General features: G+C 37.4%; 1 protein-coding gene across 12 annotated transcripts in view; it reads left to right on the top strand.

The window, feature by feature from the left end:
* TBC1D5 (TBC1 domain family member 5) overlaps window positions 1–20,658 on the top strand; it is a 592,035-nt gene that overhangs the window by 134,231 nt on the left and 437,146 nt on the right. For 8 of the 12 annotated variants that reach the window (XM_059886432.1, XM_059886448.1, XM_059886462.1 and 5 more), the window contains one exon: window positions 16,552–16,752. The exons of the other annotated variants lie outside the window; for them this stretch is intronic. The gene's annotated coding sequence lies outside the window, so the exon portion shown is untranslated. The remainder of the gene's footprint in view (window positions 1–16,551; window positions 16,753–20,658) is intronic. 12 annotated transcript variants of the gene reach the window in all.

Genomic DNA, 20,658 nt, shown 5'->3' with positions numbered 1-20,658 from the left:
GCGTCACATCATTGTTGATTTAATTTTTTGAATATGTAGAAAATGATTGACTTTTCCAAAAAATAAGATTGTTTGAAAAAGTCCTTCCATATCCCCCATTTACTCAGTCCTTTATAGGTAAACAACTTTACTGGTTTTGTTTTTGTTTTTTTAGTTCATCCTTCCTTTTATACAGATAAGCAGGTAATATTTCTTACATTATTTATTTCCCCTTTGTTATCAAAAGTATATTATACTATATATGTTCTTCTGTAATTTGCTTGTTTTCATTTATCAATCTCTTGGAAATCATATCAGTTTTAGACATTCCTTATTCATTTCATTAGTTTTCATTAGAAAAATAAGATCATGGCATCTGGTTCCATCACTTCATGGCAAAAAGATGGGGAAACAGTGGCTGACTTTATTTTTCTGGGCTCCAAAATCACTGCAGATGGTGACTGCAGCCATGAAATTAAAAGACGCTTAATCCTTGGAAGGAAAGTCATGACCAACCTAGACAGCATATTAAAAAGCAGAAACATTACTTTGCCAACAAAGGTCCGATTAGTCAAGGCTATGGTTTTTCCTGTGGTCATGTATGGATGTGAGAGTTGGACTATAAAGAAAGCTGAGCGCTGAAGAATTGATGCTTTTGAACTGTGGTGTTGGAGAAGACTCTTGAGACTCGCTCGGACTGCGAGGAGATCCAAGCAGTCCATCCTAAAGGAGGTCAGTCCTGGGTGTTCTTTGGAAGGACTGATGTTGAAGCTGAAACTCCAATACTTTGGTCACCTCATGCGAAGAGTTGACTCATTGGAAAAGACCCTGATGCTGGGAAAGATTGAGGGCAGGAGAAGGGGACGACAGAGGATGAGATGGTTGGATGGCGTCACTGACTCAATGGACATGGGTTTGGGTGGACTCCAGGAGTTGGTGATGGACAGGGACGCCTGGTGTGCTACGATTCATGGGGTCGCAAAGAGTTGGACATGACCGAGCAACTGAACGGAACTGAACTGAACTGAACCATGGTTTATTCAACCAGTCTCTTACATGTGTATTTTAAAGTAATTTCTGGTATTGTGCAATTGCAGATAATGCTATGATGAATATACTTGTGTATATGCATTTTCACATTGTTGTGGGTTTATCTTCAGGAAAATTCCTGGAAATGGGCTTACTGATTCAAAGTGTAAATGCTCCTGTAGTTTAATTAGATACTTGCACAGTTCCTTTGCTGGGTTGGTGTTTACCACTTTGCATTTCCAGTAGGAGCCTGTTTTCCTACAGCCTTGCCAACAGTATACTGTGAAAGTTTGGGATTGTTCTCAATCTGATAGATGAAAAATGATATCTCAGTGTACATTTAATTTGTGTTTCATTTTATTATGAGTGGAGCTGAATGTCTTTGCATCTGTTTAAGAACCACTCTCTATAGGTCTTTTTTAGGAAGTTGTTTGTAGTGATATGGACTTCCCTGGTGGCTCAAACGGTAAAGTGTCTGCCTGCAATGCGGGAGACCCAGGTTCAGTCCCTGGGTTGGGAAGATCCCATGGAGAAGGAAATGGCAACCCACTCCAGTACTCTTGCCTGGAAAATTCCATTAACTGAGGAGGCTGATAGGCTACAGTCCATGGGATCGCAAAGAGTCGGACATGACTGAGCAACTTCACTTCACTTTGTAGTGATATTAACCATTATTCAATGAGTTATACTACAAATGTTTTCTTCTGGTTTGTCATCTCTATTTTGATTTTGCTTCTGGTCTTTTTGTCATGTAAAAGTTTTATATTTGTATTTTAGTTCTCATTAGAAAGAGTTTTCTTTTTATAACTCTCAGGTCATAGGAGATACTCAGCTTGTATGGTTTCATTATCTACACTTAAATCTCTGATCTATTTAGAGTTTACTTTTGTGTATGGTGTGAGAAACAGATCCAGTTTTTGTCATCTTTTTCGTTTCCCCAAATGCCTGTCCGTTTGTTTAGAAGCCCACTCTTTAATGCTAGTGTTCCGAGGTGTCACTTTATCATAGCTAAATCTATTTTGGGGCTTTGTGTTCTGTTTCCCTGGTCTGTCTGTCCCTTCAGTTGTACCACACTGTTTTAAGTACAGAGGCTTTGTAGTATATTTTGATGAGAGTTGCCACCGCCTGTTTCTTTTCAGTGTGTGCTTTTCCTGAATTTTTCTTTTCCATTTGAACTTCAATATAACATTCTCTAGCTCAAGTTAATTTGTAAATTTATGACATGTTGATGTTGGATGTACCAGCCAGGGACAAGATTTTTTTCCCCCCTATCCCCTATCATTTAGGTCTACTTCTGTGTCTTTAAGAGTGTTTGTTCATGTAAGTTTTGAACATTTCCATTTATTCGTATATTTAACATTATTTATTACTATTTTAAATGGGGCTTTCTTATTCATTAGATATCCTATCTGATGTTATTTGTATATGTGAGTGTTACTGGTTTTTGCATGTTTATTTTATATCTTGCTCCCTTGCTGAATTATTTTGTTTCTTTCATTTCTTCATTGATTTTCTAGGGTTTTCCATCTTATCTGCATCAGGTCATCTGCAAATAGGTTTTGTTTTTTCTTTTCTGATTCTTATTTTTTATGTTTATAGTGGTTTTCTCTATTCTGATTTCAATTATTAATATGTCCAGGAAAAAAGTAAGAGTGGTCATAGTGAGACTTCCTCTCTATTTTTGACCTTAGTAGGAATGAATGTTACATTGAGAGGTATCCATGTGAGAAAAGATAAAAGTACATGAAACAATGCGCTGTTCCCAGGGCTTGAGAGGCACTCTGTTTATTTACATGTGTATTTATGTGTATTATATATCACTCCTTAATACCTCTCTTCCCTTTCATAGCCAAGTGTTTTGAAGACATTACCTCTGCCTGGCAACTGTTCACCTTCATTTCATCACCTTCCACTCTCTCTCCTCCAGCAGCTCCCTTCTGGTTTCCCTGTTGTCAAAACGAAGGCCGCCTTTATGACCTCTGTGTTACTAAGTCTCACGGGATGTTTTTGTTCTTATCCTTGTCTTACTTTCTTCCTTTTCCTCTCAGTAACATTGCAGACCATGCCTCCTTCTAACTGTGCTTTTCTGCTACTGTAAAATCACGTTCTTCTGCTGGTTCCTTTTCAGTTTTCTAGCTCCTGTGTTTCTACTTCATTTCTAACAGCATGTCTTAGGCTGCTGCTTTTATAATTCTAGTCTATCTTTTTGAGCTTTATGTATATTAGCTTTCAAAGCAAACCTGTGGCCTGAATTTTCATTACAGTTATAAATAAATTATTAGTTATTCTGAGACTAACATTGCTAATCCACACCTGTCTTCTGAAATGAAGATCTACACATCAACCTGCCTGTTTAGTATCTCCTTCCACTTTGAGATGTCAAATCACTTCACAGTGTAAGTTCTAACTCCCCTCCCAAATGCCTCTAGCTTTATTTAAGTGAGTGGTGTCTTTATGTCTCTCATTGTAAAAGCTGGGCATCTGAGCATCTTTGTTGGTCCTTCTTTTTCACTCATGGTCTTTATCTGCTGCATTTTCAGGTTGTGTTGATTATCTGTCAGTCCTCTCTCGTTTTCTCTAGCCAAAGGAAAGGGAAACCCAGACAGAAGAAACTTCAGGAGTAAAGACTTCATGTTTGGTGGAATACATGAAGTGGAGGTGTACAAGTAACATTAGAGAGAACTAACGCTCAGGTTGTCAAGAGTGCTGATTGCAAGAGTGTGGAATTGGTGCTCCTCCTTCAGTGCACGCTGTCATCTGCTGGCACAGGGGCCGTCCAGAGCAGCACGGGGGTCTCATCCAGCCAGCGGGCAGTGTCGACTTCAGGGGCTACCTGCATGCCGATTAGGTCTGGTTCTTGAGATCCAGGCAAGGACTGAAGACATGAAGACAGAAGCGGGTACCTGGAGGCGTGGGGTCTGAATGAGACTGCTCAAACAGGACAGCAGCCAGGGCAGCAGGCGGGGAGGAGGGGAGTGAGCTGGGGAGGAACCTAGAGGACCAGAGAGAGCCGTCCTGGAGAGCCCTGGACAGGCTCAAAGGCGGAGAGGAACCTAGAGGACCAGAGAGAGCTGTCCTGGAGAGCCCTGGACAGGCTCAAAGGCGGAGAGAAACCTAGAGGACCAGAGAGAGCCATCCTGGAGAGCCCGGACAGGCTCAAAGGCGGAGAGGAACCTAGAGGACCAGAGAGAGCCGTCCTGGAGAGCCCGGACAGGCTCAAAGGCAGCAGCACCAGAACAAGGGCCAGAAACTGAAGAGTGGTTGTTGGGGGAAAAAGTGATAGAAACAGAGAAGTCAGAATGCTAGGAAGGAGATCTTAGATGTTAGGGCTGCAGAGACATCAGGGACGATAAGGACGTGGGAAGGGACATTACCTTTGCAGTTTAAGAGCACAGTTTCAGTAACTTAGAAAGGGCAGGAATTATATAAAAAAGGATTTGTGCTTTTCCTAAAGACAACGTTGAAGAAAAATGTTCCATAAGCAAAATGAGAAATTTTTGAAAAGTTGGAGTAATGCTAGTATTTTGCTATACTTTGAAAAACTTTGCAAAATGTAAAATAAGTGCAGTTTAACAAAATCCATCATGGATTGGAAATAGAATCAGTGATAGGAAGTGACAAGTATGGTGAACTGGCCCTTTTAAATGTTGTGGTGTTTGTAAACAGTGGGAAGGAACCCTCTGGAAGCAAGTAGTGAAACCTCCCAGATTTTCACATGATAATCAGATGTTGGAAGCAAAATGCCGAGAAAGCAAAACGTGAGGAATAAGTGCAGAAATCCCTCTGCAGGCCGCACGGTGGCAGGGACCTGGCAGCCTATGGTGGTGGTTTTATTTTTCAAAGAAATACGGATTTTAATGAAGATTCTTTCCCTTTGGTATAAGTGCTGTTGTTCAGTTGCTCAGTCATGTCCAACTGTTTGCGACCCCATGGACTGCAGCACACCAGGCCTCCCAGTCCATCACCAGCTCCCGGAGTTTACCCAAACTCATGTCCATTGAGTTAGTGATGCCATCCAAGCATCTCATCCTCTATCCTCCCCTTCTCCTCCTGCCTTCAGTCTTTCCCGGCATCAGGGTCTTTTCTGATGAGTCAGCTCTTCTCATCAGGTGGCCAAAATATTGGAGCATTTTCAGCATCAGTCCTTCCAATGAATATTCAGGGTTGATTTCCTTTAGGATGGACTGGTTTGATCTCCTTGCAGTCCAAGGGACTCTCAAGAGTCTTCTCCAACACCACAGTTCAAAAGCATGAAGTCTTGAGCGCTCAGCCTTCTGTGCCATCTAACTCTCATATCCACACATGACTACTGGAAAAACCATAGCTTTGACTAGATGGACCTTTGTTGGTTATAAGTGAGACCTGTGAAAACATCCGAACAAAAAGAAAAGAAAAGAAAAAAAGGGAGGCGAGGATTTCGATAGTCTGTGCTCTCTTATCCACAAGGCCTTTATGAAGACAGAGCAGGGTGGGCTCCTCTGGCTGCTGCAGGGCAGGCCTGGAGCAGGGACTCAGTGACCGACTCTAAGGGACCCTGCCTCCTGTGAAACTAGCAGCCAAGCTTCTCCTCCCTGCCTGTGGTGGGAGGCCCACGTTTCTTTTGTCCTGGCTCACACTCCACTTCTCTCTGTCTCAGGTCTCTCTAGTAGAAAAGATGCCACAGGCTCTACCTGCCTCACAGGCTGGAGTGAGGAAAATGCCAATATCATCATTGTGTATTATGTTTGCTATGGATTTTTGAAAGATTCATTTCATTCACTTCATCACTTTAAGGTAGTTTTCTTGTTTTTCTAGTTAAAATTTGTTTTGGATTAAAAAAAAAAAAATGAATGGTGTTGAGTATTATCAAATTTTTTTTTCTGAGTCTCCTGAAACGATGCTATAGTTTTGCTTCTAATGGGTTGTGTGATATGGAGTGTTTTACTGACAGCAAACCTCCAGAACACTTCATACATAAAAAGATTTGTAGTCTGTTCTTCAAGAAATGAGTAGACACTTTGCTCCTTGATTACATAGGCCTTGTTTTGAATCCTGAAGGTTGTGGATTGATGACAGCTCTTCAGAAATCAGCAAGAATGAAATGGATTTGGGGAGTAAGAGGGTCAGCTCTGAATTTGCACATGTACTCTACTTTTTTTTCCCTTTAAGCCCAATTTTGATTTCTTTTTCTTCACAATCTCTGATATCTGTAGGTTTCAAATACGGGGGAAAAAAAGCATAGGTACCAGGTGTATTGAGTTATTAACTAGGATGAGTACAGAAAATCGATAATGCAGTTTCTAATTTATATGGATGTTCAAGTAATAGTGAAGGTCATCATGTTGGAGGGAGGCTGAAAGCCCCATAAGTCATTATGTAAAAGCTTAAAATGGACTAAGTTTGTATTCAATTTTTATTTACTACTGTTTACAGAGTTTTGAGGAGAAGGCGATGGCACTCCACTCCAGTACTCTTGCCTGGAAAATCCCATGGACAGAGGAGCCTGATAGGCTGCAGTCCATGGGGTTGCTGAGGGTTGGACACGACTGAGTAACTTCACTTTCACTTTTCCTTTCATGCACTGGAGAAGGAAACGGCAACCCACTCCAGTGTTCTTGCCTGGAGAATTCCAGGGACGGAGGAGCCTGGTGGGCTGCTGTCTGTGGGGTCGCGCGGAGTCGGACACGACTGAAGCGACTGAGCAGCAGCAGCAGCACAGAGTTTTTACATAGTGAACAGGAGATGTTAATTTGCAGTTTGTATTAATGGGTTATAATAACCTCAATCTAATAATACTCTATTAACTGTCTTGAAAATAAAGATGATTTTTTAAAATGATTACTTTTAAAATCAATAGTTACCTGATTTTTTGGATCATTTCTGTGGAGTATTAGCTGTACATTACTTTCCAAAAGATATCCTGGAAAATACTTGGTTTTAATCTAATAACTATAGCAGCTTTTGCATGGTTAATCATTTTCCTCAGTAAAATTAAATTAACTGTTGGAGGAGAATTTGATAAAGCCATTTCTTCTCAGTTTTCTCCTCTTTCTTACTATTGTGTGCAGTTTAGCCAGAGTTGGAGTTTCCTGTTTTATCGGAAGCCGTTGGTGTGCACTGGGATCCTTCTCTGGGGCCATGATATGATATAGTACTTTGGGGTTATTTTTTGTCATTATTGTTGTTTTTGTCACTGTGATAATTACCCATTTGTCAAAAGTGTATGTGTGATTTAAACAAGGTTTTTAAAATGTGTGAGCTGCACCCTTATAAAGCTTTAGTATTGTAAAGTGCTATATTTAACTTTTCTGAAGGAATATAATTCTGTCATCTTGAATTACAGTAAACCAAACATTTCTTATGCTAATTATTTTAATTTGTATATTCAAAATTATGAAATAAAAATTTCCATATAAATTAATAATTACTAATCCTGATTTTCCTTACCAAAATGCTGTGTCAGTCCTTTATCTGATGTTATACTTACTATAATAGTCTCATACTTCATTTATCATAGGTAACCAAATATGTGAGTAAAAAAATAAAAATACTTGATGAAAATTAAATCCTACTAAGAAACATGATTGACTTTATGGAGGAACGGGCAGGGAGGTGGACAGTAGGGCAGTGATGAAATAAGAAATCCATTTTTCTTGTGCTCTAGTGTATCACAGTTTAGAAGAGGGAGACTAGCAAGATAAATGGACCAGGAATTACAGAGCAGGCTTGTATGATTTATCATTATTTTTCAGGATATAATACAGTAGTCACAATAATTTGGTGAATGATCTTCATCTTTGTGTGAAGAAGTCTATTCAGTATCATGAAAACATCTATTATTATATGCGGTGTAAACACAATTCCCGTATTGCATTATTGGATGTTAACAAAGCCCCCCTCCCCTTTGTTTGCATGAATCGCAGAAACCTCACAAGACTTGTCTGCCGCAGTCGCGCATGCTATTATGTACATGTTAATGTTTACTGTTGTGCTTCCCCAAAATGATACACACTCATCTGATCTTTAATCACCCAAGTTGATAAAATGAGCCTCCATGTATGGTGAACTTTGTTCTCCTATCTGATCACATTTTCTGGTTCCTGAAAGACTATCATTTTTCTTTTTAAAAATATTTGCTCCTGTTTTCTGTGTCCAAGCAACCTGGCATGATCAAAATGAGCTGTAAGTTCAGAAAATTCTCAACAGCAGAATTCTAGTTGCTATAAAAATGCCAGGTTAAACTAAACATTTTTAGTACATATAATTCATTTCTGCTAAGACTTGAAGTCCTGAAAACTCTGGGATTTTCTTAGGTAAATTCTCCTTAAAGTTTGCTCGTGTATGTTTGGATTGTATGGTTTTGTAGAAGTGTATGATATTATGTAACTAATATTTTTTATATTTTAAGAGCTTGACTGTTTTAAAACAAAATCAAGGGACTTCCCTGATGATCCAGTGGCTGGGACTCTGTGGTCCCAATGCGGGGACCTGGGTTCAAACCCTGGTCAGGAAACTAGATCCCACATGCTGCAAGTACAGTCCCGAGTGCCGTAATGAAGACCTGGCACAGCCAAATAAATAAATAATATTAAACAAAATCAAGTTTGTGAGTCATTCATACAGACACACTGGCAATATTAATTGTGTGAAGGCTTGGAAGTCCAGTCCATTAGAAAATGCAGCTCAGCTGCTTTGCAAATAGTTCTTGCTCTGGTGAGAAATTTTTTATAAGAAGTAAACTTAGTACTGAAGAGAACTGAATCAATCTATAGATGGATGTTCGGGACAGGTGGAAGCCTAAGCTGAACTCAGAGTATCATAGCTTACAAATGAAAAAAGTTATGTTATGTGGTTTCTAGGCATCAAATCTTGGTTCAGTAGAAATCAAGACAGACTAAGCTGCTGCTGCTAAGTCGCTTCAGTCGTGTCCGACTCTGTGCGACCCCAGAGACGGCAGCCCACCAGGCTCCCCCGTCCCTGGGATTGTAGGGTCAAATAGAGGATTCGTAGTTTAAAAAAAAAATACACCACAGTATTTTTTAAACTTAGTATTTATTTTTTTAAATTCTCATATTTAAGAATTAAACTCTGTTTCCTAAAAGTAATTTATACATATTAATAACATAATATGTACATGATTGAATCTTGTTACCTTGTGAGCTGTTTTCTAGTCAGTAGTGTTTCTTTGTTTTAACAGCTATAAAAGTGGCTTAAATCTAAAACGTACTCCCTCATTTTAAACATGTTCTGACTGAAGAACTCTGGGGTCCGAAACAAGTCTAGCCTTCTGGCAAGAGTGACGAGTTCTTCATAAGGAAATTCTGGAATTGCTTTGAACAAGTGTTTGGATAATCTCTTTGGAACTCTTTCCAAGTGGTTATGTCAGTTTTGGATGTGGGGTGAAATAGGCCATAGATCTGAATTTTCTATAAGTTTTATTATCATTTATTCTTAGAATAATAATTTTCTTTTTGAAGACTTATTCTGAGAGTTTTCTGTATTTGTTGTACATTTATACTAATAAGGCTTAGGATGTGTTTTTGGCCAACCTGAACACTAATTTGGAGATAATTGAGAAGGAATGCCATTAAAAATATGTTTGTTTCCCCAGTATATATGTATGCATGGTCTATCAGGGATAACCTGTTGAAAACTATTTAGAAATTAGTCGTTTAGAAAGTTTAATCTTAAATTAATGCCTATCACATTGATACATGTGTGATCTTTCTGTCTCTGTTTTGCTGAACTATTAGTTTCAAACTCACTAAACAAGTAACAATACAAAATTTAAAATTCAGCTGGATAATTTATACCAACAAGTAGCTCAAAGTGAGATATGTGAATTATAGAGATCACACCTTGGCAACAATGTTAAAGAGAGTATCAATTGGAGATATTTCTAGGCTTGAACTGGTGTGTCCAGAGCTGAGGAGCCTTTCTAAAATAAAATGAAACCTCAAATACATGAGGAATTAGTGGCATGATCTGTTTTCTAAATTTCGTTTTAGTCAGTGAAGTTAGTTTGCTTAATATTACAAAAGTGAGCAGAATTAAAGTTGAGACTGCTCATTTGTTACTTACTTGGTCCTCAGCATCCCTTTTTCAGGAGGCAGGATTCTGAAGTAGGCGTGTATGTGAAGTCATGAGTATTCAGTAGTTTGTGCTTTTACTCTTAATCAGCCTTTTTTCTTATCTCTTCTCCTCTCACCTTAAAATTTTTAAAACTTCCTTTTATGGCACAGATAATCTGCCTGCCTGCTGGGTTGGGAACCTGGGGAGTCTGCTGCACTCCTTTCCCTTCCTCCATCTCTGCTTCTGGGAGCCACCGTTTGTCTCATGTCTGTCTCTGCTCCTCCATCTGTGTAGCTGCTGCGCTAGCTCGGTGGTCAGCATTCTGTCCTCCTCCTGGAACTATCTTTCTCAGTACTCACTGTGCTGTGCTCAGTCGCTCGATCATGTCCAGCTCTGTGAGACCATAAAGACTGTAGCACGCCAGGCCCCTCTGTCCATAAAATACTCCCAGCAAGATATTGGGGTGGGTTGCCATTTTCTGCTCCAGGTGATCTTCCTGACTCAGGCATGGACCCCTGTCTCCTGCGTCGACAGGCAGGTTCTTTCCCACTGTGCCACCTGGGAAGCCCTAAAATACTAACCACCCAGTCATTGATTCGGGTATTTTTCTACACTGCTAATCAGTAGCAACATGATCCAGTTTAGGTTTCTTTTATTTCTTTTTGACAAGGTGCTTATAGGCAGGGAGGCCAATAAAGGAACAATAGTTCGGTAGTAAAGTAAGTGATGACAAAGTCTTGAGCCACAATGAAGAAAAAATACATGTGTTAAATAACTGAGTCCTTTGTAGAGCTAACTTTTCTGTTCTGGTTTTAATTAGTTTTGTGCACTTCTGTTTTCTGAAAACTAAAGCTTCCTCAGAATTCTGAAATAACTTGGAACAGTGACTACTTTTCATAGGTTTTCCTCCAGTGCAATCAACTATGGTTTGAGTTTTTCTCTCTGCAGTTTGAACAAAATAGAGTTTTTATTGGATAAAAGGTGTCAGGCAGGTGATGTTACAAAAAGGCAATAGATTGAAAAAGGAACTCTGAAACAAATGGAATAACATAAGGAGGAGTAGTTAATGAAATGTGAAATAATTTAACAAGTCTGGAACTGAGAATTTAAAATACAGAATAAAATTATGGATGATGCTTAAAGTTGGACTCTGTTTAATCTAAAATAATTTCTTCAGAAATCTTATTTATTTTCATCTTAGTTACAGGAACATACTTAAAAGAGGAATACTTAAAGTATGTTTGTATCTTTATTGTACTGTGAAGGATGTCTACTTTGAAAAGTCCCATGCCTCATGTCTGCCATAAGAAATGCACAAAAACTAACATATGCTTAAGTGAATTTTTCATCTTTTTGAGTCAGGTTGAATCTGCCTCTTTTTTATGGTAACCACAGTCCTGGGAATTTTCTAACTCATTTTGGGGATTTAGACTGGTCTCCCGATATGGAAACGGACCTCTCAGAAAGCAACTCTCAGAAATGACTCAACTTCTTTTGGTTTATTTAGGGTGATTGAGACTGATCTGTTTCTTATTTGTAAGCTAATTTGAACTTAATATCCAAGCTTGACCCTAAATGGATCAGGATGCAAAGAAGTGAGGTTACATTGCCATCAAGAGAAAAATAAGAAGGTATAATACTCAAATCATAAGAAGTTTTCTCTTCTTTAATTATACATCCATTGGTGTCTGTTTTGCCTGGAGCTTAAGTTTGTGTGGGGGTCTAACTTGGTACCATTTGTGAAAAATGAGCCTGACTGAGAGAAAATATACAGTCCAGGGGACTGCAAGAGTCAGACACGACTTAGCAACTAAACAACAGAAACATCATATGCTATTATAAGAGCTCTAAGATGAAGAGTGATTTTGGAAATGAAGATACATTTTATAATTAGGACAACCTGGAAGTATTTCATTTACCATAAAAATCAAAGAAACGGATTTAGATTGTGTCAGTGCTTTAGGGATCATTGCCTATATAAAGATTTGTGAAACTAAGGGGAGTTACGTATTACACATATAATTGCTTTGAATTGAAGTAGCATGAAATTGTGGTTAAGACCATGTGACCTCTGGGTGCAGATTTCTTAGTGATAAGGTCTTGGACAAGTTAGTTCCCTTAAGTTCTTATTAACTGTTTTTGTTTGTTTGTTTTGGTGTAAGGTAGGGTGGGGGTTTTGTTGTTCAGTTGCCAAGTCGTGTTCAACTCTTTGCAGCACCATGGACTGCACCAGGTTTCCCTGTCCCTCACCATCTCCCGCAGTTTGCCCAAGTTCATGTCTGTTGAATCAGTGATGCTATCCAACCATCTCATTCTCTGACACCCTCTTCTCCTGTCCCCAATCTTTCCCAGCATCAGGGTCTTTTCCAGTGAGTCAGCTGGTGGCATCAGGTGGCCAAAGTATTGGAGCTTCAGCTTCAGCATCAATCTTTCCAAAGAGTATTCAGGGTTGATTTCCTTTAAGATTGACTGGTTTAATATCCCTGCTTTCCATAGGACTCTCAAGAGTCTTCTCCAGCAGCATGGTTCAAAGGCATCAGTTCTTTGGCACTCTGCCTTCTTTATTGTCCAGCTATCACATGTGTACATGACTACTAGAAAGACCATAGCCTTGACTATATGGACCTTTGTTGGCAAAGTGATATCTTTGCTTTTTAATACGCTGCCTAGGTTTGTTACAGCATTCTTGCCAAGAAGCATTTGTCTTCTAATTTCATGGCTGCAGGTAAGGTGGCATTAAGTGAGATACTCCATATAAATATCAATAATAATGTTAGAATATTGATATTATTGTCACTAAAGTATGTTTTCAAACAACTTCCTAATGTAAATCATGTAGTTTTTTTATTTTTTAATATTATAATTTTTATTTTTATTTATTTATTTTTTTGCAGCTCGAGTTTTTATTTTATTTTATTTTTTAAATTTTATTTTATTTTTAAACTTTACAATATTGTATTAGTTTTGCCAAATATCGAAATGAATCCACCACAGGTATACATGTAGTTAAACAAGCCTGAGTGGATGTTTTCTTTGGTTCAGATGAATACAAGGAGACAGTATGTAATAAACTTTAACCTGCTCATACTTCATACATAAACCTTGAAAGAATAACATCTATCTTCAAACTTCAAAATTAAAAAAATTTTATTCCCATTAACCTTGGGTGGAAGTTTGGAGTATTAGAATTTTTTAGAGTCTTTCAGGAATGCTGTTTAGGCAGCCCTTCCAGTCCGTCAGATTAATGGGGTTGCTGGGACAGTGAACGGAGTGTACACTCGCCTAGTGACAGTGGAGGTGCCTGCAGAAGGAAGATGGGCGTGCTTTAATCTTTCCAAGCGATCTGAGGCATCTGGAAGCACAGCAGATGTTTTCTGTCTTGATGCTGCTTTGGTGCCAGTGTATGCTTAGCATCCATTTGTATCACTGAGAGTTAGATGTAAACTCTTACTTTTTTTTTTTTTTGGATAACTGTTATTGTATTAGGCACTTTTACATATTTTTAACTTTTTTTTTACTTATCAACAACATATTTTGTTTAGTCAGTTAACTTATACAACAGTATTTTCCTTTATGACCATTCATCTCCCTTAAACATTGCTATGTCTTTTGACATGGAAATTCCTAAGTGATTTAGTTTAAGACTAAAATTTGTGTTAAGGAAAATCAAATTTGGTAGAGACATTTTATGTATAGTTAAAACTGCTTTTGTTTAATTACTCCTCTTTCTGTTGAAAAGGAACCTGGATACTAGTGGTTCAGAAACACATTTGAGATCTTTGTATTAAGTTGAGTACAGTTTAATTGGACTAGATGAAGTATTATATATATTCAGCAAATAATTTGAAGATTGTGCGCCTGAAAAATGGAGAGTAGTTGTTACTGGTTGATACCTTTGAGAAAGCTTCTTGAAGTCATCTCTTCGCTGCTGTATCCTTATCTTTGGGATGGTCTGCTTCGGGATCTCCATTTTAAGAAGCTTCTTAGATTTTTGTAGACACTGAAGCTTGAGACCGACTGCTGAAGTCTCTGCTGACAGCTTTAAGATGTAGGCTCTGCCCTTGTAATGGAAGGGATGTTTTTATTTATGGGATAAATAAATGGGATGTTTTTATTTATGGGATAAATAAATGGGATGTATTTATTTATGTTATTTGCTTAAGGCATAAAACTTTAAAAATGCTACCAAAATTTACCAAGACAAGAAACTATAGAAGTTATAAAAGTTTTTTTTTTTTTTGAGGGTCCTTATAAAAGCTAGAAAAAAAGAATGAAGAAGATGAATATATTATTGAAATAGTGCTTTTGTGTTACTTTTTGGTATTTTGACCTTAATTTACCGTAGGACTGTTGTTAGCAGATTGAAATGTTCTTGTGAAAACTCGTAAGGCTGTAGTCTTTTCTTGAAAATTGGTTTAGTACTGTTGTTTACATTGTGAAATTAGGGCTTTCAATAAGATTTTGGTTTCCATCTATCCTGAATTCTCCCTAGGAGTGCACAACTTCAAAAATAAAGAGGCACAGTCAGCAGAAAAAAGAGGTGGTCTGAGCATTTATGCGTTAAATATGCATGTTAATTAGGAAAAAAATTAGAAAAATATGAAAACAGATGTTACATAAATTATTGCAGTCCCAGGGCAGCAGTAACTTATACACTGACAATAATTTTTATATGTGCATGTGTATGTCTATTTCTAGATTTCTCAGTGTTTATGCAATTCCATAGAGAATAACTGGAAGAAAAACTGGTATATCCTTTCAGTGAGACTGTGGTAAACACTCCTCCTGCTTGTGGCTTGCTGAACAAGTCTAGGCATAATACACACGCCTCTGTGAGCTAACCATCCCTGCTTCCTGATCTTCCCTGCAGTCCTTCCTTCTTGGTTTCTTTGGTGGTATGTCAGTGAACTCTTTTAATGGACACGTCCTATCTGAACAAGAAAGTGAACCACAATCCCAAGTAGTATAGGATGTGTAAAATTGACTGTAGTGTAAAATAAGTATTTAGGAATAAAACAAATCACAACTTTTGAGGACACTGATTATAATGTTACTTTTTCTTTGTTTACACTCGTACTTTCTGAAGGAATAGCCATCATTCTCTTGAGTAGTGTTGACACAGTAGTATGACAGTCTATACTAAGTTTTACATAAACGTACATTCATCAAATACACATATGTTGGAATAATTGATAGATCCTCAAATGTCTTTAAAGAGACATCCATAATATAAAAATGGTCTGTATTTTTACAAGAGAAAGATGAGAAATAGAGACATGCTTTGTTTCAGTGGTGCGGCAATTTTTAGTTCAACCATACAGAAAAACCATGTGACTGGAGTTCTGTCCAAGACGCTGTTGCTGTTATCTGGGTGTTTTCCATTTATAGATTATATAACTTAGAAACATATTGTTTGTAACTTTTCAGATAAGATTGAAAGTTAAAATAAGGAAATGCTCCATCAGAATGTAATAAATCATTCTCTTTATCTAACAAGCAAACAAAACATGAATTATATTCAGTTACAGGAGCATGAAACAGTTTCTGTAGATCTATGTAGTGATCAATGCTACATTCATTTGTAGTCTTTAGAAATCATACTTTGTTATTTGGTTTTAGTAGCATATGATGTTAAAATGTGTTTTAAGTAATTTCTTTTGATCCCAGAAGTTTCATATATACCTGTTATAATGCTTTTCAATTCCATGGTTTTGATTTATATTTTACTTTTTATTGCCTAAGTATTATCTTTTTGTGCATATGCTGAGTCACCAATAAGCTATAAGCTACTACAGAATGAAATCTAGAAAAGAGTGATCATATTGTTTGATAATTTATTATCCTTTAGAGGTTCTTTACTTTAGATAGATATTTAAAAAATTTTGTGGATATTCTTGAAAATTTTATGTAGAGATGTATCCCTGTCAGATAGGATTTGTGGAAGTGTATTAAAGTATATTACTAAAGGTGATACATGTTTTTCTGTAGGCAAAAAGGCTATGGAAGTTAATTATTAATTCACAAATAATATTTACTTGCCACACTGATACAACTGTATTCTAATTTTACATTTTACTAGTACTTTGGAATTAGTTTTCAGTGGAGTTTTTTCACATTTGTTTTAAAATGTCAGATTTCCATTTTCTAGCTTATGTAATTTTAATACTTATTATTTTATTATGTATTAGAATAGTGCATTTCTTATTTGAACACTTTTACTTCATGTCAGTGAAACAAAGTGATAAGAGGTGATGTATTTTATATTGAGGTGTTTTAGGGTTTTTTTGGTATTATAATGCTGTGAGTATTATAAAGTGAGTTTCTTTCTTCTATTTTAGATGATGGAAAGGGTGATTAATGTTTAAGCTAACATTTGTCTCCTAAGAGCCAAAAATATGGCATAAATTTTTTCAGCTTTTTGCATTGATGGCTTTGACTCCTTTGCATAGGGCTAGGCATATTTGAAGCTATTTTATTTATTTATTCTTCTAGGTATTTGCTGTTTATCCTGAAGCTCAGCTGAGGCAGAGCTCAGCTGATCTCTGTTTCTTGACTGTTTACTTCCTATTGGCCAACCAAGATTTTATTGGAGAATTCTGTTGCACAGAGCCTGCCATCGTCTGTGGGCCGTAACAGGAACATGCATTTGCAAGTGTCAGTTAGATTTGTGGATCAATAAAGTTTTCCTGAAAGGTATGTATACGTTAATTTCAAAACGTACGTTTTAAGTTCAGTGCTATTAACATCTGTCTTAGTCTGGCTTCTATAACAAAAATCCCATAGATTGTGTGACTTACAAATCACAGAAATTTATTTTTCACTGTTTTGGAAACTGGGACGTCTAAGATCAAGATGCTAGTAAATTTTGTGTCTGGTGAGGATCCACATGCTCGTTCATAGATGGGCGTCTTCCTGCTGTCTTTACACGGTGGAAGAATAAAAGAGTTGTCTACGGTCTCTGTTTATAAGGGCACCAATCCCATTTATGAGGGCTCCACCCTCAGGACCTAATCACCTCACAGAGAACTCACTCCTATGCCATTACGCTGGGAATTAAGATTTAGTTTTGGGGAATGATAAATGTTCATTTCATAATAATACCCTTATGATAGTTATCATAATCTGTTTTACAGATTTGTGTACAGAAAATGTGTGTTGATGTGTATGTATGTGTATATGCTGTGTGTTCAGTCATGTCCGACTCTTTGTGATCCCACGGACCGTAGCGCACCAGGCTCCCCTGTCCATTGAATTCTCCAGTCAAGAATACTAGAATGGGTTGCTATTTCCTTCTCCGTGTATGTGTATATGTGTATGTATGTGTTTATACACTTATACTGAGTTTAGATTGCAGACTCAGTCAGGGAATAATGTTACCCTGTAACATAGAGTTCCTTGACAATTTCTTTCCATTTATCTATTGACCCACCAACTTCCAGTCTTTTCTTTTTCTTCATTGTTTTCCTTCTTTCTTAATTAAACTTGCATTGGGCTTTAAAATATTTTCACACCAGAATACTTTCAGCCCTTTTCTTATTGAAGACTTTACTTTTTGTATTCTTATCTCTTTTCCTTTTTCTTTACCTTTTTTCTTTCTTTCGTTCCTACCTTCCTACCTACCTACCTACATTCTGATGTTCATTAAGTTTGTTGAAGGTGTTGCAAATTTAGAATGATTGAACTTAGAGTTGAAGGTATATCAAATAGGTAGGATTCACATTTTTTTTTTTTTACCACAACCCTTAGTAAGAAATAAATTTTGTATTTATGAGACATATTCCTCAGGCATAAATGCACAAATGAAGCTAACAAAAGTTGGTGAAACAATTCTGCCTTGGTTACCTTGAATGTATACTGTGTTCTATTTTATTACATTTTTTGTATACTTCATTTAATATATACTGATACCCATAATTACATTTATTTCCCTATCCAATGATGGATCACTTTTGCAATTTCAAAAAGTCCTAGTGTAGATCACTTTATGACTGACTTGTAGGGAAAATAAATGGAATGAGGCAATTTGTTTTTTTGTTTCAGTCCAGCTGCTTTTCTGCTGTCTTCTCTGTGCTTCTCATTTCTTTTGATTCAAGTTATCAGATGACTTGGGGACAGAACTGTGAAACTGCTGAAAAATATTGGAGCACTTATTGGTTCTTTTGCAGTAAGAACACAGATACCAGTGGTCATATTTCAAAGTATAAATGGAAGAAAATCTTTAATAGAATCATTCCTTTATAGTAAGGTGAATTTTTAAAAGTTCTATTTTTTTCATTCTATCTTTGTAAATTGTGCATGCAGATGCTCTCATCATTCTTGCTTTAAAATATTTCAAACTTCTAAGTCCTTTATATCAGCTTAGAATAACATATGTTTTCCCCCAAAGTGGTCTAATCTAGTGTTCCTTCTGATTTTATGTAACATTTTTATCCTTTTCACAAATTACAGACAGTCAAAAATTAAAAATGTAATATATATTTTAGAAAGTTTAGTATATACAGAAAAGTAAAAAGAAGATAAAAATTATGCTCAATCCAATGTATTAAAAGCTAAAGCAGTTCTAAGAGGAAAGTTTATAGCAATAAGCACCTGTATTAAGAAAGGAAATCTCCGGGGTGTCCACTATCTTCAATTTTATTCAGCTCAGTTTTGGAGGTCCTAGCCTCAGCAATCAGAGAAGAAAAAGAAATAAAACAAATCCATATTAGAAAGGAGGAAGTAAGACTGTCACTGTTTGCAGGTGACATGATACTATAATAGGAAATCCTAAAGATGCCACCAGAAAACCATTGGAGCTCATCAGTGAATTCAGTAAAATTGCAGGATACAAAATTGATATATAGAAATCTCTTGCATTTCTATACACCAGCAATGAATTATCAGAGAGAGAGATTGAGGAAACAGTTCCATTTACCATCTCATCAAAAAGAGTACAATACTTAGGAACAAACCTCAGTAAGGAGATAAAAAACTTGTACTCAGAAAACTGTAAGATACCAATGAAAGAAATCGACAGCACAAACAGATGGGAAAATATATTTTTGAATTGGAAGAATTAATGTTGTTAAATTGACTGTTACTACCATTACTAACTGCCAGTAAATTTGGAAAATTCAGCAGTGGCCATAGGACAGGAAAAGGTCAGTTTTCATTCCAGTCCCAAAGAAAGGCAATGCCAAAGAATGCTCCAACTACTGCACAATTGCACTCATCTCACACGCTAGTAAAGTAATGCTCAAAATTCTCCAAGCCAGGCTTCAGCAATACATGAACCGTGAACTTCCAGATGTTCAAGCTGGTTTTAGAAAAGGCAGAGGAACCAGAGATCAAATTGCCAACATCCACTGGATCATCGAAAAAGCAAGAGAGTTCCAGAAAATCATCTATTTCTGCTTTATCGACTACGCCAAAGCCTTTTAACTGTGTGGATCACAATAAACTGTGAAAAATTCTTCAAGAGATGGGAATACCAGACCACCTGACCTGCCTCTTGAGAAACCTATATGCAGGTCAGGAAGCAACAGTTAGAACTGGACATGGAACAACAGACTGGTTCCAAATAGGAAAAGGAGTACGTCAAGGCTGTATATTGTCACCCTGCTTATTTAACTTCTATGCAGAGTACATCATGAGAAATGCTGGGCTGGAAGAAGCACAAGCTGGAATCAAGTTTGCCGGGAGAAATATCAATAACCTCAGATATGCAGATGACACCACCCTTATGGCAGAAAGTGAAGAAGAACTAAAGAAAAGCCTCTTGATGAACATGAAAGAGGAGAGTGAAAAAGTTGGCTTAAAGCTCAACATTCAGAAAACGAAGATCATGGCATCTGGTCCCATTACTTCATGGGAAATGGATGGGGAAACAGTGGAAACAGTGTCAGACTTTATTTTTTTGGGCTCCAAGATCACTGCAGATGGTGATTGCAGCCATGAAATTAAAAGATGCTTACTCCTTGGAAGGAAAGTTATGACCAACCTAGATAGTATATTAAAAAGCCGAGATATTACTTTGCCAACAAAGGTCTGTCTAGTCAAGGCTATAGTTTTTCCTGTGGTCATGTATGGATGTGAGAGTTGGACTGTCAAGAAAGCTGAGTGCTGAATAATTGATGCTTTTGAACTGTGGTGTTGGAGAAGCGTCTTGAGAATCGCTTGGACTGCAAGGAGATCCAACTAGTCCATTCTAAAGGAGATCAGTCCTGCGTGTTCATTGGAAGGACTGATGCTCAAGCTGAAACTCCAATACTTTGGCCACCTTTTGCGAAGAGTTGACTCATTGGAAAAGACACTGATGCTGGGAGGGATAGGGGGCAGGAGGAGAAGGGGACGACAGAGGATGAGATGGCTGGATGTCATCACCGACTTGATGGACATGAGTTTGAGTGAACTCTGGGAGTTGGTGATAGACAGGAAGGCCTGATGTGCTGTGATTCATGGGGTCACAAAGAGTCAGACACGACTGAGCCACTGAACTGAACTGACTGACCATTACTAAGGCAATCTCCATATTCAGTGCAATTCCTATCAAGATATCAATGGCAGTTTTCACAGAACTGGAATAAATAAATTAAAATTTGACATGAAAACACCAAAGAC

This window comes from Bos taurus, chromosome 1 (assembly GCF_002263795.3).
Source record: "Bos taurus isolate L1 Dominette 01449 registration number 42190680 breed Hereford chromosome 1, ARS-UCD2.0, whole genome shotgun sequence".
NCBI classification, from domain to species: Eukaryota; Metazoa; Chordata; class Mammalia; order Artiodactyla; family Bovidae; genus Bos; species Bos taurus.
The sequence above is the reverse complement of the archived record's forward strand: the minus strand, read 5'-3'. Positions and strand labels throughout refer to the sequence as shown.